The following is a 23981-nucleotide window of genomic DNA, read 5'->3' on the forward strand; positions in this document are numbered from 1 at the left end:
TCACTGTGCAAAAAGAAACAACTTTCCCCCTCCCAATTTTTGATATTTGATTTTCTATCCTCCAAATGCCAAAAAGAGAAACATGAATTCTATAAAAAGCTAATTTTATATCCATATGCAAATGCAATATTCAGAATCAATTAATCCAGAGGAATTAAAAGCTATATTATTTCAGCAACAAAATTTCTCCTCCCTTCCCAAATCTCTCAACAGCGCAGGGAGAAAGAAGGAATAACACAACTTTTTAATCCTAAAAACACAAACTAGCTAAAAGGGAAAGGTTTTGAGCTTACCCAGAAGGCCACAACTCAATGCATGGACCGAAGGTGAAGCCAGACATCCATGAACAGCAAAGGCGAAGTAGAACATCAGTGAAGCATGACGCCAGTGAGCTACGACTTGTTGTGCAACTTTTGATGTGAGTTGTGATAGTGAACCATGACGCTAGTGAGCTATGACTTGCTATGCAACTTTTGATGTGAGTTCTAATAGTAAAGCGTGACACCAATGAATGGTAAAGGTGAAGCAGGGCATCAATGACAAGGGAGACTTATGACTGGGTGTCATTGTCAGTGAAAAGCCAAACTAGGAGATTCGCCGTCAGCAAAGCTATGGATTCCGGTGTAGGGAAAGGCTGGAATCTGGGAGAAGGAGTAAGGCAATTCTGCGACTTGGGGGAAGGGGATTTTCAAATTTGGGAAGATGAAGTTGTGATGCGAGCAAGGGCCAAAGGAGATTTAGCTAAGATTTTTTTTAAAAGAACAAAACGGCATCATTTTTAAGCTGGCTTAGTAAAAAAAAAAAAAAAGGTTTAGCACTGGTTTTGACCCGTTGAACCTGTTTCCCACCAATTCAACTGTGCACCAATTGTTTAGGCAAACCAAACCGGACTGGTGACCGGTTCACTGGTCCCGTCTGGTTTTTTTTCCTTGACTTCAGCATTCAAAACGACAACATTCTGATTCCCTCCATCTACTACAGCCACTGAAACCTCATACTCAAACTAACAACCATTGCCTCATTCCTCACATCGTGACCCTTATCCATCGCAACTATACCTACAGAAATCCTAGATGAACTATCAGACTATAAAAACAAAAATATCCCATCTTAAACTAATCAAAACCTCCTCCAACAAATATTTTTTATCATCAACTTCACCTCTCACTCCTTACCAATATAAAACACTCAGTATCTAACAATGGAACTCACAAAATTGAAGAACAATACCACATTGCTCTATCTTAGATAGAAGAATAGAAGGAGAGTGTAGTTAGAAAAATTACTCACTTAATTCGCAGGCTTAGAAGCTCCAAAACACTTCGTCCCTTCCTTCTCTTCTTCCTCCCACTATGAATTTTGTTTCTGCCTTCATAAATGGTTTTCAATAACAGAGGGGCATTGTCATCATTTCACCTTGATTTGATATTTACAATTTAGAACCCGATCTGTTGAGGTAATTTAGTTTTTCAAGAACCCATTTCGCAATTTTATATATCCAGGGGTCTTTTTCTATTATTTTTTCTATTATTTTTTCAGAAAAAAAAAGAAGGAAAGCAAAGTAGAAAAGCAAACGAGTCAATGTGTAGTTTGAGGGCACCGAAGGAAAAATGCCCCTTTCTTCTCATTTGGTTAGAAATTTTTGAGGGATGAAAGTCTATCTCTTTTCCCTTATTTTGATTCCTGAAGTCAGTTTTTGAAGCAGAGTTAAATATCATAAGTAATTTGCTCTAATAATGTTTATGATATTTCATTAAATACCTTTCGACTAATTTATCCATATCTCCATCATTTCATTGCTCCCTTCTGCAGGTTTTCTTTGGCTTTTTCTTCTTTTTCAGCTTTAATTCTTATCAGATCATATTATCGACTTGAAAAGACTATTTCATTTTTCTAAAATTACACAGGGATTTAATGAATTATAGTATGAGAAATTTGTTAATTTCAATTGACGTGGGTCATATAATAAATTAAATTAAATTATGAGGTTAACCTTTTTAAGTTAAAAAGTAGTAAGGGAATACTAATGTCACCCAAAAAAATAATAAATCTCTTGGCAAAGATGAAATTTATTAATCTGATTTTTAAAATATATTATTATATGAAACAGAGATAAAAAAAATTTCATCATAACAATCATTTTATGCACATATTAATATGTTGAAATGAAAATGAATTTTTATTAATTCATATTAAGAAGTAAATTAGTGTATATAACATAAAAGTGAAAAAAAATATAAATGGTGAAATAATTATTAGGCTAAAGTGTACTTTTAGTCTTTTAACTTTACACAAGATTTTATTTTGATCCTTTATCTTTAAACAGTAAACCTTTAGTCCTTTAACCCTAAAACTATTAACAAAAATGATGATATTGAGCTCTTAAATGTTGATAAAACATTACTAAATGCTAATATATTAAGTTTAATATTCAAACCAGTCATGATTGTTACAAAAAAAATATCATTTAAGACTAACAGTTTTGGGGTTAAAGGACTAAAAGTATAAAGTTAAGGGATTAAAGTGAAACCTTACGTAAAGGTAAATGATCAAATATATACTTTAACCTAATTATTATCTCCCATCTCCTCCTTTTTTTAAATGAAACAAATGATCATTAAATATTGTTTTCCTCTTCTCTCTTTTCTTTTGGTGAAAAAAAGTTTGGATGAATTGAGTTCTAGGGGCTCACGAGATCAACACATACCTCCAGGCTCAAAGAGTACTTACAGAGATACTTACAGATTACCCATCAATAAGCTCCTCATATTAGCAGTGAAATTCAAACTCACAACCTTGTAGATTATAAATTAACTCTTTATCAATTTAACCAACTTTTATTAGTTCTTTTCCTCTTTTCTAATTAAACTGAACAATATAATGTTAAAACCTCTCCTACCTTAACCTTCCCTTCCTCTCAAACCAAACACACCCTTAATAGTAGTAATACTAACAATCAAGCTAGACTTGCACGGATGTAAAGTTCTTTTATTTGCGTTAGCCAAAAAAAAAAAGTTCTTTTATTTGCAATTCTATTCATGCATAAGATTTAAGCTTAAAAATTAGTACTGTTCAAGAGACAGGTGCCTCTTTCAAAAAGGATTATAGGATGTGCTTTTCAATGTGTTCCGTCCTGTATCTTAATACTGGAGAGAATAGGACCAAACAAGAAAGAGATCAAGACCTCCCGTTTTGTTCATTTTTTTAAAGGTCTGAACTAAGAAAAATTAATCATAACTCGATTAAATTGATTCTTTTTTTTTTTTTTACCAGCACGATTAAATTGATTCTAAAAGAGGCTATATAAGTTAAGGGTATACATGGGTAAGACTTCTAAATAATGCCCAGCCTGTGCAGCCTACTATCCTGCCTTATCAAGTAGAAGCCTGGGCCATTTCTCACTAGGCAATGATGGGCCGAGTAGGATGGGCTTCCCTATCCAAGTATACAACTTTGAGTCTTAAAATTTAAAATATTACCATATGTCTTAACAAATATTTATATTTAACATCCATAATTTATTAAAAATAAAGTAATAAGAAAATATTGTAATTAAAGCCTCAAAGTTTAAATGGTTTGCATCAATCTCCACATGGTTGAGAAAATGATGAAATTGAAACCTCTACAAAACAATAGAAGGTATACTGAATATCAAGACATGCCAACATATGTAATTATATTACTAAATTATGAGTATTCTATATATCACATTCAAAATTAGTATAATTAATATAATTTCATGATATATCAATTAATATCAATATAAAAAAGTTAAAAGACAATTATTGTACACATCAAGTAATTTGTAAAGGTTAAAAAAGTAGTACTTCTCTGGTTTTAAATATAAAACCTATTTTATAGTGTAATTTACACTATAAAAGAAGTCTTATATTTAAAACTGAAGGACATATATCTTAAGAAACCAAAACTATAAAAATGTAGAGTCTGTTGATATAAGGAAATAATTTATATATTATTTTTTTTAAAACTGTTCTTTATTTATTCTGTTAACTTTCCTTCACTGGTCACAGTTGATTTGAATTGGGGAGTTGATGCCGGGTAACATTATTCGTTGTTCGAAACTGCCACTATCAAATATGAAAATTAACCACCAATAAAGTCAATTATTGATGACTTATAATGTATAAGAATGTTGGAAAAGAATAATAACAAACACAAATCCAGATGGTAAATAGTATATGAATCAATTATTGTATTAATAAGAAGTACTCTAAGTGGCAACAAATCCATGAAATTAAATAAGTGTTATGTACACACTAAAACAATAATGTTCCTGATCTTCTAAAACAATTGAGATTTAAGATTATTTCACATGTACTTGAAACACAGTTTCCTATTTTCTTTTTGGATATTGAAACATAGCACTTCTCCGCTGCTTAACATTAGTACCTAATTAGAGAGTTGATATTAGTCATATATATAAGACCTCTTTTATATGTTTATCAATTTTTTTTTCAAATTAACTCTATTGATATTCTCTCAATAATAATTAAGTAGGGAAGGAAGGGAAGTAATTAAGAAAGATGCTAAGGGTGTTTTAGGAAAAAAAAAATCATACTACCTCTGATCCTTAAAATAAGAGTTCATTTGACTTTTATTTTAGTCCTAAATGTAAAACCCCCATCCACTTTGTCTATCATATTTATCCATTTTTTTCAAAGTAGTCTTAGTAATAATGATAATTTTAGTCAATACACTTGATTAGCAATGATATTTTAAAAAACATAACACATATTTATTATAAATAAATAAATAACTAACTTGAATACTTTGATTAATCTACTCAAATTAGTCAATTAGTTCTTATATTAAGGATTAGAGATATTATTAACTAATTTAGCTAACATTATTAATCTATTTAACTTAGTTAATTAGGTCTTATATTAATGACTAGAGGAGTACAATATATTAATATTGCACTATATATTATAATATATTCAGGAACAAATATATATTATAATATATAATCGCATATATATATATATATCTATATATCGGACTGGGGCAATTGGGTAGCGTAGCATGCCTTGTATGTGGCCCGGCTATGTTTGTGATGAGGGCGGTCCAAGAATGTCCATTTTCCTTTCGGTTGCTTTTTATCTTTTTTTGGGCCAGGCTGAGCATCTTTTTTTCATAGGCTCAGGCGTTAACATCGGATTATCGGGCATAATAAGCACCCTAATATAAGGACAGCATATACGGAAGCTTGAAATCAATTTGGGGGAAGAAGTAAACTCGATTGAAGCTCAAACTTTTACAAAATTAAATCATATGATTTTACTATTAAACATGACGAGATACTTATTACTTCTCCGATTTTTAATATAAGACTTATTTAACTAATTTGATTAGATTAAGGAAATTAGGTAAGTTAGTTAATTTTAAAAAATATGACATGTTTTTCTTAAAATACTAAAATCATCCTCTTTAATATCCCCTCTCCGTCGTCTATTTGATTATGGTTGAGAGAGTATCCATAGAGTAATTTAGAAAAAATTAATAAATATGATAAATAGGTATTATATTTAGGACTAAAATCAACTTAATAATTAGGTGTTATATTAAGGACTGGAGCAGTACCCTTTTTCCCTGCAAAATAAACTTCTCTTACATTTTCTAATCATAAAAAACGTAGGTTCCAAGATTACAAAGTAAATTTCTCTCCCATTTGAGCAAAAGGGGGGAAAAAAAAGAATTTCCCTCTCAATATCACCATGTGAATTTCTCTCACCCTTGCAGCATTTTTTTATAATCTGTCTTGCTTAGGAAAAAATTATTTGCCAAAAAAAAGGAAAAACAAAAATGAAAGAACGAAATCACATTTTTTTTTTTACTTAATACTCCATATTAATTTATTTCTCATCTATTTCAATAACATTTTTATTCTCTTTTAAATTTCAATATTACTAACAATTTCACTTAAATTCTTACAAACCATGCATCTTTTTGCCCCCAAAGTTGGGAGACTGGTGATTTTGATGATTTCAAATTAATATTTTTAGTTAATGTATTAGGTGTATTATTGTGTAACTTTTTCATACATCCAAGAGAAGAGATATATTCTCTTTAGAAATCAAGTATAATCAATCATCTTCGTTAAATGGGCGGAAAAGAAAAATTATTTGCTGGCCACAGAAAGAAAAGAAAAGAAAAGAAAAATTACTGATCTAGAGTTAGGTCTTAGATTTGTTATGACTGTGCGATATAAAGTGGGATCTAAGTGATAGAATCATAAACAGTGTACATACCTGATGGGGAATGCAACTTTTTTTTTTTTTTAAAGCATCCTCATACTTGAGAGAATCTTATTCGAGATACTGTTAGGTGCTAAATATATGTATTGCTTCACACCTTGATTTGTTACGTTAGAAAAATTAACCTCTCTTCAGTTAAACCCAACCCCCTTATTAATAGGAGGAATGCAACTTTATCACACAACATAAAAATAAGGCCTAGTTTTTTTCCCTTAATAATATTAAATTAGGACTAATTATTTAAAATAAAGATTAAATATTCCCATAAATTAATTAAACAAATCTTCATAATTGTAAAATTTAACAAATTTAAAATAATAATAAATGGTAATTAGTGAGCTATTTGCATTTTTATATGCTTAAATTTTGGATATTTAAGTTATGTTGAGGTCTCAACTTAGTCTTAACCTTCTTATAAGATCTTGACATTTTTGAGAATTAAATTAATAAATTCTATCCAAAATTCCGAACGATTTAAAGTTGAATTGTTTGATTTTTAAAATATGTTTTATTTTGAAAGTGAGAGTTAAAAATTATATTTATTTTAAGTTTAACTCTTAATATAAATTATTTAACAAAAATCAATAATTAGTTATCTAAATAATAACGCCACCTATATGATGGTTGTGCGAGTATGTAAAAAGACTGTTAACATTAGACATATTATGATAAATTAAAATTAAATCTATCCATGTGAATCTAGACTACATTATGTTCATTAATGTAATGGGCATTTAACCAAAAAACACGTCCCAAAATGTGGATTTGTGGAAAAAGGCCTCCCCTGTTCATGGATCATGAGTTAAATAAAAGTTCATAAGATCATATGTTCCCACTAAATTGAAGTGTTACGATATGATATTTCAAAGCCACTTTAGTCCAGTTGTTCAAAATAATTCAAACACAAATAGCTAGTTGTTTTAGTGACAACACCATCTATCATATTTAGATGAAGTTTCAAAGTTGAGCGATAACATGATTGTGCACGTGCTTATTTAAATTGTATTAAATAAAAAAAAAAATTCAAACACACAACTCAAGGAGCACAGTTTTCAGCTCAGACCTTAAAAAGGTTTATCAGTCTTGTTAAACTTGTCTACTAACAGAAGATCCACAAACAAAAGCAGCCACACCAAAATTACTGGTACTTGCACAAAAATCTCTAGTAAATACATGACAAATATTACCTCAAGTCAGAAGTTAGCCTGCAGATTTTTTTTTCCTAGCTGAAGAGTTCATTGCAACGAACTCTGATCCGACAATTATCCACAAACTTGAATTCAGTAAATTCCGTCAAGCCAATTATCACAATGATGATGACAATGAAGTACTGAACCAGCCGAAAGCAATATGTGTGTGTGTGTGTGTTTGTCATTTTGCTGCAGATGGTATTACATTGCCACATAAAAAACCCGAAGACTAGCTGCAAACAAGTAAGATCCAACACAACATTATCTCTAATAACTTTCTCCCAAAATTACAAAACTTGTTTACTGGGCTAATATCAACCAACCAGGACATGAAACAATAAAACCAGTAGTAAAAGCTGTGTTCTCTCTGATTTCTAAACTATAATAATAATTCTTGTGTTCTTACCGGAGATTCTTCAACATTTTAAGTGCCTCTTCAAAGTAGTTTTTGTTCTGGTTCGTGTCTATGGTCTTAACAGTACCACCTCGGCTGAAGGTAATGGCATTATTTTGATTTTCTGCCTTGTCTTCTCCAAGTATCAAGGGACCCGGCAACTTTAGACGATATATTTCAACCTCCTTATCCAATTTCTGGTCATATTTGGCAAGAACAGAGTAATATTCCTTTTCATCCCTTCCAATGACAACCTCATCAACATAAGCAACTCGAAGAGCTCCATTATTCTTCATCAGATCCAATATTTCATCAGCCCGAGGATCCTTTTCCTTCTTTTGAGTCCCATATTTCTGGCAAGCAACCACATACGTGAATTTCATCGAAGCAGTCCCGTGTTCATGGCCTTTGAATAGCAAACTCATCGAACCCAGTTCATGTGAGCCTTCTTGGATATCCATTTCTGATGCAGAATCCAAAAAAGCCAAGATCTTAAGAGCCTTATAGTAATACATTATTCCTCTAACAGTCCTGGCCAGTGTTTGACCTCTGTAAGATGCCCAAAGCCTCAGATCTCTAAGTTTCTCAGTCCATAAATCACTGTCTCTAATCATCCCTTCTCGCCTCATCCTTTCCAAGAAATTATTCCACTCATAATCGAATTTAGTCTGCAAATTGTACAACATCGTACTACCATCTTTGTTACTCTCAGCTCCTAGTTGTTCTTCGCTGAATAAAACATCTTCATCACAGTAAGGAGTCAGAAAACTTAAAGCCGTCATTTTCTCAACTTGAGGAACATCAAGGGACCTATCCATAAAAAGTGAGTAGTTTCTGAAGAAGAATTCAATCCTCCGCCTAGCTTCAAGGTTCACGGGAACATCTTGCATTGAATCCCTGCATGTAAGAATTGTGTGCAAGCGTCGAACTTGCCTATAAAACCCCTCATTGTTGGTCATCTCAGGTGGCAACTGAATGGAATTATCAAAGAGTAGGAAATCATGCTCAAGTGGCCTGTAACAAGTACTCTTCAATTCTTCGTCCTTGAGAAAATCTCTGAGAACAATCTCGTAGAGATCCTTAAGAGCAATCACCAAGCAGTTAGAGTCTCTCTGGGGCCTGTTCAATAACTCAGCCAGTGGAATCAACTTTCTGTGTAGCTGGGGCAGTGCAGTTATTTTAAATATTTCAGTGAATCTCCCAGTCTCAAGGGAGTGATCAATTTCTTGGAACAAGACTGTTAAAATAGAGTGCTCTTTACTATTAGGTTTGATAATAATCTCAAGAATCAAGTACTTGATACAATCATAAACTTCAATGATAGCACACCGCCTGTACTCATTCTTCTTCTTCTTGCATATCTTCTTCCAAACCCACTGATCATTAGGACCATCAACTAGTTCTTCGGTCTTACGAAGCGCCATTAAGAACTCATTGCAGAGGAGAAAACATGGCCAGCGTGTAACCCTGACATTCCAAGAGTTTGGCGGGAACTCCAGAAGTTGAACCTCTCTGTCAGAGATGAGATCTTCCTCCCTCAAAGACAAAATTATCTCGTTCCATACCAATGAAAACTTGTTAGCCTCAATCTGGTTAGGTTCAAGTTTTTTGTAGAGATCGCCATGGCCAAGCCCATACCTGAGCTTCAACCTATAGGTAGCATCCTTGAGCTTGTTCTTTAGTGTCTCGCTTGCATTTAACATTTGTTCCTTTGGCATAAGATTAAATTGGAATCTCGATCGCAAATGCTTTGCCTCACTACTGGGTGTCACGAAAAAATTGCTGCTCACATCGATAGGCCATCTCAGATGATAAAAGCATAGTTTACTCCGAAAATATTCATTGATATCATCATAATAATTTCTGCGGGCACTGTGAAGAGAAGTTCCATTCTTGCTACTTTCTTCCTCGGCCTTAATCTTTTCATAAATGGGGTTAACCACAGATTTCAGGAAGCCCTGATCCCCTAAAGTGTAGGGCACACGGGGATGGCCGGTAAGTTCATCTTTGTAATCCTCCAAGATCAAGTTCAGCTCCATGGCCATGTGATGGAAAATATAGCAGAGACATTCTGGGAGAAATCGAAGATTAGCAGACTCACCCCAGATCAGAAGATAGAGGGTGACATAAAGCAGTTCTCGTCGCTGCTGATCGGAGGCCTCCTCAGATCGGCGGCCATCGGAAATCCAAATGTAGGATTTCTTTCCCAAATAAGAACACCAATTGGTGTAATTCTTCAAGAGCTTCTTCCGGAATCTTCGCAGAACAGTGTCATCCAAAGCGTCGCTGTTATGAGGAGGAGGATTCAAGAGCATCTGGGCATTTGCAAGCTGAAGCACAAGGTTTTCTCGCTGGTTCCGAACATTTTCCTTTTGAAAGCCAAAGAAAAAGCCAAGCCAGTCGAGAAGGTCCATGTTAGGAAGCCATTGAATGAAAGGGGGCTTCCGGAGGTCGTCAACGGCACGAAGAGCGGCCGTAGCGGCGCGTACCTCCGGGAACCGGAGAGAAGGGTGGTCGGCGAGGAGATTGTGAACGGGAATGATGTTGTATACTTCATCTTCCGGCGACTGCTGTGGCCGGCTTTGAGTAGAAGCTAGGTGGCGAGGACAACGGCGCAGACTCATAGTTTCTGGAGCAGAAGAAAGAAGGAAAAAGAGAGTGAGTGAGAGAGAAAGAAGAGAAGGATGTGAAGTCATATAGTGGGTAGTCAAGTCAGTGAATTCCAAAGGGTGGTGTCGGCGGCCGCCGTCAACTGGTGGTGGAGGCGGTTGACGAGAAGCAAAATTAGTTAAAGCCTCCATGCATGCAGTGTTGAAGGAGGGAAATTAGCGTTTTTGACCGCCAAAAAAAATTCGAAGTTATTAATGATTAATAATAAATAAACAAATGAATAAATTGAATTACGGGAGGAAGCCTCCGTGCATGCAGTGTTCGAGGAGGGAAATTAGCGTTTTTGACAGCCAAAAACAAAAACCGACAAAAAAATCGCAGAAATGTTAACATAATTTGCTTTCTTTTATGAGAAATCAATTTTATTTCAAAACAAAAAAACTTCGTAAGGAAGGGTTAGATTTTAAATATATATATATATATATTATATAACGTATTTAACTCCACAGTCGTTAAGTTGAAGAATAATATAAAGAAAATTCTTGTTTCATATTTTTTCCTTTTACCAAACCTAGAAATGTGATGAAAGAATGAAAATGACTACTTTCCATTCTTAATATAAAAGCTAATTAGATGATTAATTTATAGATATTAAAAAAATCAGTTAAGTTGATTATTTAGAACATGGGTATTAGCCTTCTTGAACTCTTATCTTTAATCAATGGTGGAACCCCCTCAGTATATATGTGCAATCAATAGGATATTTTGAGAAAAAAAATTATAAGTTTAGGAGACACAGTAAACTAAGATACCATATTTATGATAAATTTAATTTTTAACTAGTTTTTATATTAAAACCTAGAGATAATATTACACAAGATTTTTTTTTAAAAGGGCTGTGATTTTGAATTCCAATTCGTATGCAAAAGAGACGTATTTGAGAGAGACGCCTAGTTTAGACCCAACAATATAAGCTTGAAATTAAATATCAAATATCATATTCAAATAAATTACATAGTTATAAAAAAAATAAGTATTTTAAATATAAACCATTAACTTTTGAAGCTTAGAAAAAACTGAATGATACTTAGCGTAAAATAAGCTATATGTATAAAATAATAATTAAAACATGACCTTCATTTTATTCTTTATTATTTATTGATAAATGAATGAATTAATAGCGATGGCATATTAATAATTTTTTGGACAGTGACAATTAACAACTTTATAAGAAGATTAATGCAAAATGAGGGCTTTTAAATTGCAAATAGAAAAGTTTCAAATATAAATTATGACATTTCAAATATATATAGGTCTTCTTCTACATTAATCTCTTAAAGGGTTTTTAATTGTCTTGTTTTTTTTAAATGGTGAGTTGAGCATATTTATATATCATTTGCTGATATGACCCGTTAATTTGCAAATTTTTCATGCAAACATAGCCTTGAATATTTTTTTTAGACCCATCCCAACACTATGCCAAATATAACATGTCTTGTTAACCAACACTCGTGCATGCATATATTTTACCCATACGGGAAGTGAAAAAAAAAAAAAAACACTTCTAGAGACAAGATTAAGGTCTTTGTATGTGATTACAACAAAAGAAAAGAAAGACAACATCTTAATTATGGTATTTTTCTACTAAATCTCCAAATATTTTCAACTCATATTTGAATTTTTTCATGGTATAATTTTAACAATAAGAAGGTTAATATACAACATTATGCTTCATAATCCATGGGGGAAAAAAACTAAAGATATGGTAAATTGAACCTCATGTATTAATAAGACATCGAATTAAATGAAATTTTACAATAAGTTAAGATGTCTAACCTGAAGACATTCTTGAACCTTCTCGATTGCTTATCTGAGAATCATAATATTTGGCTTAGGCAATTTGAGGGGAGTGAAGATTGTTGGGAGAGGGCATGAAAACAAACAAGAGTTGTACGTATCAATATCATCACATTTGAGATTGTTGGAAAAAAAGATTGATGGGCATTGTTCCTTTTTGTTATGGAGACTCTCTTTTGTCAATCAATTTTTTCTTATGTTTTAAGTATGTATATACCTTTCTATAAGGATCATTAAAAAAATTAACCTACTTTTGAATTTCTTGTCCAAAAAAAAAACTCAAATTTTTTTTTTTTTTTTTTTATTTATCTTTTGTAAGGATCATTAGTAAAAAGAAACCTATTATTTTTATCATTTTCAAACTAAATATTTAAATTCGAAAAAAATCAACATAAATTTAATTTAAAAAATTATTTCATTTTTAATTTTTAAAATATGTGATCTTTGAATATTATTAAAAGCTTTAAAAGATTCTTTAATGTCGTTTTTTTAATTATTTTTAGAAGTGGAAATGTCATTTTTCATTTTTAAAATGTGAAAAAGCAAACCAAAAGCTAAAAGGAGGGATGGATGATGCTGAAGTCGACGTGGACACATGTTGGAGACAATTTTGATAGCCAAGTGGGAGAATCCTTCCGTCCTGTGGGCCCCACCTTCCGGTCGCTCTTTCTTAACCTTGAAGCGTTTGTCCGGATTTATGTTTTAGGGGGTGTTTGAATGAAACCAAACTATAATTTGGATAATAACTTCTAGAAAATAGATTTTAGGAAAAATAAATTTTATGAAAAAGTGATTCTGAGACGTGAAGGTATTTGGATAGTTGTTATCAAAAGTATTTTTTACATGTACAAATTACTAAAAAAAGCAAAAGTTAATATGATAATTATATAAGGGATAGATTTTATAATATATTTTGATTTGAAGAAATAAAATTGTTAATAAAATAATTTTTACTAACATAATAATATATAAAATAATATAATTAATAAATAATTAATATGTATGTATATTTATAAAATATAAAATTAAATAGTGAAGGATTGAGTATGAAATGAAGAGTGAGGCATCAATTATATATGGGGGCTACTTTGTCATATGCTGTTAGGCTTACACCAACGTCTGAAAAATTTGAGTCATAAACAACTTCAAATCACTTCCACCGAAACCATGGTTTCATATTTTTTCCTTTTATTTGGCTGATTTCTTCTCCAAACCATGGTTTGAGGAGACATCCAAAAACAGGGCCTAATAGGCGAAGCCAATGAACCCCAATGAGACAAACCAGATATGAAAATTGAGAAACAAGGACAATTAAGAATTTAATTTCATGAAAGTGTAAAAATTGGGTTCTAAATTTTAGAAATTTAAGTTGTGATGAGGCTTCGGTTGGCGGAAAAAAAATTGTCATTCTTCTGAAAACTAAATTAATAAATCTCACCTAAAATTTTGAATGATTTAAAGTAAACCTGCAAACCATTTTTTAATTCTTAATTTTTTAAAAGTATTTTTATTTTAAAAAGGAGTGTTAAGATATTATATTTATTTTGAAGGGTTAAGATGCTAAAATATCAGTTAATGTTAAATTAGGAACAAAATTAATACGAGATTAAACTTTCAAAAGATATTTGAACCAAAAAATACTTGTAGGTACTAAGCCTTTCTTCATGGAAACTTAAGAGACCTTTTAGCATCTACCTCTGCTTTGAATTGTTTAACAATTAATACACACATATGTATACTTCTCTCTCCCTATTGTAAGGACTAAGGAGGACCAGGTTGCCAATAAACTTGTTTAAAAGTAGAAAAGAAGGCTAACATGCTAACATGTGAGAATGTTTTATCAATATAATAGGAAAAAACCTTCTTATACAAGATATCAATATGGTTGCTTAACTTCAAAAGGTTTTTTTTTTTTACTTTTTTAATTTTAAAATGTTTAGTTTTAAATGATGATTTTTGAAACAGTTACTATTATTTTAAAAATCAAACTTAATATGTTAGCATTTGAAAATATTTTGTTAATATTCAAGATCTTAATATTATTTTTTTTAAACGTCATAATATTAAAAAACTAAAAATATATCTTAACCCCTATGTTATGTCTTAAAAGAAAAGAGATTGGTAGGAAAAGAAAAAAATGACTAACAACAATTGTCTCAATAAGTAAGAATAAGAAAAATCAATCTTGTGTTAACTAAAGAGATATATTTTTTGAAATTAACCAAGTACAACATATAGCATGTAAAACGAGATTTTACCTCTTTAAATTTTTCTATATAAATTGGGACAAATTCTTCCTATCGAGATTTTAATATTTTATTCAGACACCACTAAAATAAACTTAATAGCAATTATTATACTTCAGTGAATTATACAAATCTTGGAAAAGGGAGTGACCTGGCAATACCATCTTAAGCAACTGAAGAGAATAAAGGAAGAGGTGAAGGACTAATGAATGAAATGGTTAGGCTTGACCTTGTGTGTGTATGATGGGATGGGAAACTCAGCGTTAAAACTAAATAATTAATTTTACAAATAATTTATAAAATTAATTTAAATTATATTATGTATAATTATCTATATTAGTACAAATGTTAAAAAAAAAACACACAAATAGGATAGGTCAAGAGACTTGTAGATTAGAGCTAATGAAGATATACCTAGCATATTTACCTAAATAGGCCTGAACTTGAGTTTAACCTATTTAATACTTTCTCCATCTTTTTTTATAAGCAATTTTAGATTTCATTACGTAGATCAAAAAATTAGTTAAAGACAATAAATAGATAGAAATTGAAAATACTTTTTTTTCAAAATATCTTTATTTATAAGGGGAGAGAGTATAAGAAAGAGAATAATGAAATTATTATAACAAAGAGAATTATAAAAGAGAGAAAATATGTGATGAAAAAAAATAATGGTTTGAGAAATAAGATAATAAATATATTGAGTATTAAAATAAGTAATTAATAGGGTAAAATATGAAATTTGCTATAAAAATTTAAGACAGCTTACAAATATTATTTATATTTAGGGACAAGAAGAAGATGATAGTTATTGCTCATAAAAAATGACGGAGGGAGTATTTACTAAACAAATTAGGCTAGACTCAAAATAGGTTTGGATGTAAATCCGTAATAGGAACCTAATCTACTTCCATTCCTATGCCTCTGACTTTCCCAATAGAAAAGGGATGGGTGCATGAGTGCATAAAAAATTGTGTACTCTTTTGATCTTATTTATAAGTCACTTCTAATATGTTTTACACAGATTAAGAGAAACGTTAAACTTTATTAAATATTATTTAAAATTTAACAATTTTTTAACTTTATGCCTATTTAATATACACTATACCTCATGTAAACAAAGTTAACACAATAATAAATGAAGGGTAAAATTGTACATCCATATAAAAAATTTCTCTGAATGCCTTATAAATAAGATCAAAAAATGTCTTCTCTTTTTTTTCTAAATATGACCAGAGAAATATTAAATGAAAATTTTAATCAATTTTTTCCTTCTTGTTCCTGAAGTAAAAAGAGTTCCATCTGTTTATGTAATGAACATTCAAAATTATAAACATAATAAACGGAGTATTAGTTATGAAAATTTTGTCAAATAATTAAATGCATCTTCATTGTACTATAGTCCAACGAGGCTTAAATTAACGAGTATAGAAATTGGATCTCCAAGTCAACAAAACATTTCATGTGCTTTCCAAATGGCAGCTTTACGATTTTCCCTCAGCTTTGCAAGTTGCTGATTTCAATGCAAAATTTAGTAATTTCTGTGGAACAAACTTTTTTATGCTTTTCAGTAATAGGCTTAAACTTACGGGGATGTAATCCTAAAGTTCTTTTAGGAGCAATTTTCTTCGTGCACAAGATTTGAACTTGGATTAAGATAGTTCATGGGGTAGAATGGGACAAGGAAGATTTTAATCCCATGTTCAATCCATCCCAAAAAGGATCACGGGATTGCTTTTCTAACATGTGTCCCATGCGTGGAAATGTTTGGTTTAGTTTTTAAGAAGAGTCTTTACCGAACCAATTTGAGTGGTTATCACTTTGAGTTCTCCAGATTTAAACCGTCCAGATCTAATCCAAATGATTCATATTTAAAATTTTTAATTAATCATTTTTAAATAGACATATTTTTTTAAATAATAGTAATTAAAAGATTATCTTTATTTTAGATTTAATATTTATTAAAATAATTATTTTAAACATATATAAAAAATCAAATTTGGACTATTTTACATCAGATCTAAATGGTTCAGATCTCATGAGTTTGGGGTGATCATCAAAGTGATGAGTACCTGAGTTGGCTTCTTGTTTTTATAATGTTCAAGATAAATATATGAGATAGGTTTTGTATCAACATGTGTAAAAGTTTTTTTTTTTGAAGTGTTTGCAGGATATTTCAAACGCCCCATTAAAGACATCTCAATTCTACACGGGCCTTTCGGCCCAAAAATCCTATACGGGCTTGACATGTCCTGTTTTGTCAAGTTTTATATTTTTTATTTTGTAAGTTTAAGGTCTCAAACCCACAAAAAGTGAAAAAAATTTAAACTGCTCCTTTCTATAAATTACATAAAATTAATTTTAATTATAGGCATTTATGCACTAACCATCTATAAATTACTATAATAAGAGACCGTGTCTAGAAAAGAATTGAATTTCGATATTACAAAGTGAATTTCACCAAGTCAGTGGAAAATCAGTGGGGAAAAAATTACTTGCTAGCCAAAAAAAAAGAAAGAAAGACAATTACTGATCTAGAGTATGTCTTAGATTTTTATTTTACGAGACTGATTATAGTGTGATATAAATATAGGATCTAAGTTATAGAGTCATGGACCGAGAAACACATAGATGCTTGTCATCAATTAATCTAACGAAATAAAGAGTAAATTGTTCAACTTACGTTATCCTTGCCCTTCTGTGAATTTTTTTTTTTGGGGCCCCCGGGGGGGGGAGGGGGACGTGAGAGATAAACCATCAAATAAAGAGCTATCTCAGTGGTAAGGGATTTATGACCGAAAAAACCCATACAAACTTGGTTGTGTTTGGCGAACTAAGAAAAAGCATTTTTGAGCCCCATCGACTTGAAAACCATTCAAACATCACACATTTTGAAAAAACTAAAGTCTGGTCCAAAATCATGATTTCAGACTATGAAACCAAGGTTTTAGAAGAAGCAAAATTTTTCAACTTTTGGATGGACATCAGTGAATTACAGGTTTTTAAAGATGTAACTATATTTACATTCAACCTCTTTCTCCTCTTCACAACCCCAGCAAAAATTACCCAGATGTTTTCATATTTTCCTATTATGTTTAATAAAATATATAATAAATTGATGACTTCAGTAAATTTAATCAAATTATTTATGTTTAAATTTTCTTTATATGATTATTAGAAAAAATATTATAAAAATTCGTAAATACATAGTAAGAGTATTATTTTTTAAAAATATATTTAATCTTATATTTTATATACACACTAACTATTGATTAATCATATAACTAATAAATTGCTTTTTGTTATGAACATTATATAGATGTCCATTTATCCCATCCTTTTTAACTTCACCAAGTAACTTCCACTAAATCCACTATGCATTACTCCTCCACTATCTACTTAATCTTGTAACTCACCTCCACTTACATTCATGAAATTAATTATCCACTATTTGTCATTATATAAAACTATGCCTATAATTAGGTCATGTCATTTGTGTTGTGAAAAAAGTGAAGAAATACAATAGTTCTCTCATTTTCTTGTCTTCATCTTTCTCTACTCTACTTTTGTGGTTCCATTTCATAAGACGTTATCAGCACGAAGTGCTCTTGTAATCGAAGTTGTTGTAGTAAGGCTCATCAACCGCAAGGTAAATTTCTACATTACTTTCATATTGATTTGTTTCATTATTATTGCATTCTCTTAATATTAATTTTTATTTAACTTTTATATGATAGTATTATCATGTCAAATCTCACGAAACTTAAGTTTGTGGCTCTTGACATTACTGGAAAGAATTATTCATCCTGGGTATTAGATGCAGAAATCCATCTAAACGTCAATGGTCTAGGAGACACAATCAAAAAAGGCAACCAAGCATCCAACCAAGATAAAGCCAAAGCCATGATTTTTTTACGTCACCATTCGCATAAGAGACTCAAGATTGAATATTTGACAATAAAAGACCCACTTATTCTTTGAAACAATTTAAAGAGGGATGACCACTAGAAAATTGTAATCCTTCCTAAAACTCATTATGATTTGATGCATTTACATTTGCAAGACTTTAAATCTGTGATTGACTATAATTCTACAATGTTTAGAATTATTTCTCAACTAAAATTATGTGGAGAAAAGATTACTGATGAAGATATGTTAGAAAAAACATTCTTCACATTTCATACATCCAATGTGCTCTTGCAGCGGCAATACCGCGAGAAAGGTTTCAAAATGTAAAGATATGTAAATATATTGTAATTAATATAGGATCAAATCAGATATGATAGGATAGGATATTATCTCCTAATAATGAGCCACTAATGACTGAGGCTGCTCTCTTGTGTATAAATTCCCCCTTTCTGATCATGAATATACAAGAAATATATTTTATATTATTTTCTCCTTAATATGGTATCAGAGCAGGCCATTTAGGGTTAGATTTTCTGTTTGGTTTCACTCTGTCTGCGCTGTACAGTGGGTCTCTGGCGTCAACCCTTATGTTCAGTGTTAGGGCTTTTGTGTCGGGTGTTTGGTGGGAGCACGCGCCAGTTAGGGAGGATTGCACGGTGCTGACCGACCGATCCCCAAAGTTTCATCGCCGTCTGAGCAGCGCGTGAGCCTTACACGCTGTCACCTGCTGTGGTTTTCCAGTGATTCCCTGGTGTTTTTCAGATCTGGGTCTCCCCTATTGTGTTGATTCAGACTTGTTTGGGTACTGTGCCTTGTGAACAGTAATGTTCAAATCTAGTATTGCTGTTTTCCTGCCTTCTATAGACCGTAGGAGGTGTTGTTTGGTCCCTGTGTGATCATTTGTGGCCACTTATTTTTTTTCCTTACCATTGCTAGAATTATTATCTCTTTTCTGTTTATCTCTTATGGGTGATACTAAGTCTATAGTTACCTCTGAAGTGGTTCCGGTAGTTGTTAAGATTACTGAGCACAAATTAAACTGGACAAATTACCTAGATTGGAGTAAGACTATTCGTATCTACTTACGAATCATTGAGAAGGAGAATCATTTAACTGAAGACCCTCTGACCACTGACTCCCGTCAATCATGGTTAAGGGACGATGCACGGCTCTTTTTACAGATCCACAACTCCCTTGACAGTGAGATTATTTCTTCTGTTACTCACTGTGAATTTGTTAAAGAACTGATGAATTACTTAGAGTTTTTATACCCAGGCAAGGGAAATATCTCTCTTGTTTATGAGATTTGCAAAGCTTTCTATCGTGCAGAGAAGCAGGATCGCCCTCTCAAAACCTACTTCATGGACTTTAAACGAATGTATGAAGAATTGAATGTTCTAATGCCCCTCACTACTGATCTGAAAGTTCAACAGGCCCAACAGGAGCACATGGCCATCATGAGTTTTCTCACGGGTCTTCTGTCTGAGTATGAGACTGTTCGATCCCAAATTCTATCTAGATTTGAAATTCCTACCCTTCAGGAGGTGTTCTCTCATGTGATGAGGATTGAGAATCTTTCATCGCCAGTTACAAATGCTCCTGTTAGTGCTTTAATCAGTCGGGGACAAAATGAGAATCGTGGGACAACTAACTATGGCAGTTCTAAGCAAGGGGGAACCCCTCCAGATTCAAATGGGATGATGTGTTATAATTGTAAGGAACCAGGCCATACAAAGCGTACTTGTCGTTAGCTGCAAAACAAACAACAACGTAATAACTCTACACATGTGGCAACACTAGTTGATGACAAGGTCACAATCTCTGCTGCTGAATATGCCCAATTAAAATCTCTCACACCGCCCGTGAGTGCTCCTGCTGCTACAGGTAATCAGGCTACTGCTCTTGTCTCTTCTTCCTCCAAATGGATCATAGATTCTGGTGCTACTGACCATATGACAGGTAACCGCCATCTCTTCTCCACTTATAATTCTTACACCAATCCTTCAACTATCACTATTGCCAATGGCTCCCATTCCCGGTCCTCAGATCAAGCATTGTTAAACGTACCCCCTCCATTCATTTGTTATCTGTGCTTGATGTACTTGATCTTGCATTTAATCTGCTTTCCCCTAGTAAACTTACTCGTCAATTAAACTGTTGGGTCTCACTCTTTCCTGATCATTGCTTGATATAGGATCTTTTGACGAAGAAGATTATTGGTAAGGGCTATGAATCTGGTGGACATTATTTCCTTGATGAGCAAGGGTCTCGTGCTGTGGCTTGTGCCGGTGGTCTCACTCCTTTTGAAGCACATTGTTGTTTGGGTCATTTGTCTTTGTCTTCTTTAAAAAGGGTTTACCCTCAGTTTCAACATTTGTCATCTTTAGATTGTGAGTCGTGTCAGTTTGCCAAACATTATCATCTTCCTTTAGTTTCTCGAGTCAATAAACGAGCTTTATCCCCTTTTGAGCTAGTTCATTCTGATGTTTGGGGTCCGTGTCTTGTTGAGTCAACAACGGGTTTTAAATATTTTGTTACATTTGTTGATGACTATTCCCGTACAACTTGGTTATATTTAATCAAAATTCGTTCTGAATTATTCTCTCATTTTTTTGCCTTTTTTACGGAAATTAAAACTCAATTTCATACTTCCATTCGCACTCTACGTAGTGATAACGCTAAAGAATATTTTTCTAGCACGTTTCAATCCTATATGCTTCAAAATGATGTCCTTCATCAGTCTTCTTGTGTTGATACACTAGCTCAAAATGGTGTTGTATAATGTAAAAATCGCCACTTACTAGAGGTGGCACGAGCACTTCTGTTTCAAATGAAGGTTCCCAAACCTTTCTGGGCTGATGCTATCTCCACTGCTTGCTTCCTCATTAACTGCATGCCCTCTTCGATTCTTGATGGTAACATTCCCTATACTACTCTTTTCCCTTCAAAACCGTTGTTTCCTGTTGATCCTAGGATCTTCGGTTGTGTTTACTTTGTCTGGGATGTACGGCCATCTGTCTCCAAATTAGATCCGAAGTCCCTTAAGTGTGTCTTTCTTGGCTACTCTCGGGTTCAAAAGGGCTATCGGTGTTTCTCTCCGACTCTCAATCATTATCTCGTTTTTGCAGATGTCACCTTTCAGGAATCGATTCCATACTTTTCTCCGTCCATTTCACCTGCCCCTCCTCCATCTATGGAAGAGGATGACCTTCTGGTGTACCTTGCTCTCCCATCACCCACTCCACCAGCTCCGGCTCCGACTCCTATGCCACCACCCCTGTCTCGTGTCTACACAAGACGTTCCAAGGAGATCAATGTCACCATCCCAAATTCCGGCCCTATAGTGTCTGCTTTGTCATCGGATCCTGTGTCGAGCATCTCTCATCCCAATCCTACATCTCTCCAACTCGAGACACCTCCTGTTCCTGATCCAGATCCTTCGCTTGACTTGCCCATTGCTCTTCGCAAAGGTAAACGCACTTGCACCCATCCTATTTCCTCATTTGTTTCTTATAACCACCTTTCCCCTGCCTCTCGTGCCTTTGTCTCTTATTTAGATCTTATTTCCGTACCTAAGACCCTTTATGAAGCTTTAACCCACCCGAGTTGACTTGCTACTATGGAAGAGGAGATGGCGGCCCTTAACCGGGCTGGCACTTGGACCCTAGTGGATCTACCGACAAGAAAGAAGGCTATTGGCTGTTAGTAGGTCTTAACCCCTAAAACTCGAGCTGATGGTACCCTTGACCGCCTTAAAGCTTGCTTGGTTGCTAAAGGCTATGCTCAGACCTATGGTGTTGATTATTTTGAAACTTTCTCCCCTGTTGCGAAACTTTCCCCCGTTCGTCTTTTCATCTCTATGGCGGCAACTTATGGCTGGGATCTCTATCAATTGGATATAAAGAATTCCTTTTTACATGGTGATCTTCTTGAAGAAGTCTATATGGAGCAACCACCAGGCTTTGTTGCTCAGGGAGAGCGTGGAAAAGTATGTCGCCTCAAGAGATCCTTATATGGCCTGAAGCAAAGTCCCCGTGCATGGTTTGACAGGTTCAGTACTATTGTGCAGAAATTTGGCATGTGTCAAAGTAAGTGTGATCACTCTGTGTTCTACCAGAGCACAGGCACTGGCATGATTCTATTGGTTGTGTATGTAGATGATATTGTGATTACAAGGAGCAATATGTCAGGGATCTCTTCACTTAAGTCCTTTCTTAATTCTCATTTTCAAATAAAAGATCTGGGCCTGTTAAAGTACTTTCTGGGAATTGAGGTCTTGAGAAGTAAGAAAGGAATCTTATTGACTTAGAGGAAGTATGTTCTTGATTTGTTGAGGGAAACTAAAAAGTTAGGGGCTGTGCCAAATAGTTTTCCTATGATTTATAATCCACTCCTTGATGTCGATGGAAGCATACCATCTGAGAATACTGTTGATGCTGCTAAGAGCAAGCTGTTTGAGAACCTATCTAGTCAGTGTACTTAGCCAATTTATGGTCTCGCCTACTATCAGACAATGGGAAGCTTTAGAGCATGTGCTTTATTACTTGAAGGGGTATCCAGGTCGTGGGATATTATACAAAAATCATGGTCATACAGATATTGAGTGCTTTTGTGATGCTGATCATGGTGGTTCAAAGGCCACAAGAAGATCTACTACAGGATATTGTGTCTTTGTGGGAGGAAATTTGGTGTCCTGGAGGAGCAAGAAGCAGAATGTGGTATCACAATCAAGTGCAGAGGCAGAATACAGAGCTATGGCACAATCTGTGTGCGAGATCGTTTGGATATATCAATTATTAAAGGAGGTTGGCCTTAAAAGCTCACTACTAGCAAAACTGTGGTGCGACAATAAAGTAGCCTTACATATAGCTTCTAATTCAATGTTTCATGAATGCACAAAACACATTGAGATTGATTGTCATTTTTTTATAGATAAGATCAAGGAAAACTTCATCTCAACAGGACACGTGAGGTCCGGTGATCAATTGGGTGATCTCCTTACTAAAGCTTTGAATGGGGTTTGGGTTGACTATCTTTGTAACAAGTTGGGTATGATTGACATCTATACTCCAACTTGAGGGGAAGTGTAAAGATATGTAAATATATTATAATTAATATAGGATCAAATTAGATATGATAGGATAGGATATTATCCCCTAATAATGAGCCACTAATGACTGAGGCTCCTCTCTTGTGTATAAATTCCCCCTTTCTGATCATGAATATATAAGAAATATATTCCATATTATTTTCTCCTTAATACAAAAAATATTTTGAATTAATTTCTTGCCTGCTTGTAGCTGAGCAAAATAATGAGCTTTTAATGAGGAATCATGAATCTCATCCTACTGGCTCCACTCTATTCCCAAAAGCGAATTTAGTAGCAAGTGAATCAACCCAAAGCCATGGTCATAGACGTGGATGTGGTCATGGCCGTGGCCGTTGAGGTGGTTGTTCCCACCAAAGTGGGCAAATAATGATGCGAATCACTAAAAAGAAT

The 23981-nt window shown here is 33.3% G+C and overlaps 1 non-coding gene and 1 pseudogene across 1 annotated transcript; both read right to left on the minus strand.

Annotated features, from left to right (window-relative positions):
* Positions 1 to 7660: 7660 nt before the first annotated feature.
* Positions 7661 to 12424, minus strand: LOC114755256 (callose synthase 12-like; annotated as a pseudogene).
* Positions 8308 to 8388, minus strand: LOC114755281 (small nucleolar RNA J33). The gene has a single exon (XR_003741298.1). It is a non-coding gene; the product is annotated as a small nucleolar RNA J33 (small nucleolar RNA).
* Positions 12425 to 23981: the final 11557 nt, after the last annotated feature.

This window comes from Neltuma alba, unplaced genomic scaffold (genome assembly GCF_004799145.2).
Source record: "Neltuma alba isolate B1F8T4 unplaced genomic scaffold, ASM479914v2 tig00010245_pilon, whole genome shotgun sequence".
NCBI lineage: Eukaryota > Viridiplantae > Streptophyta > Magnoliopsida > Fabales > Fabaceae > Neltuma > Neltuma alba.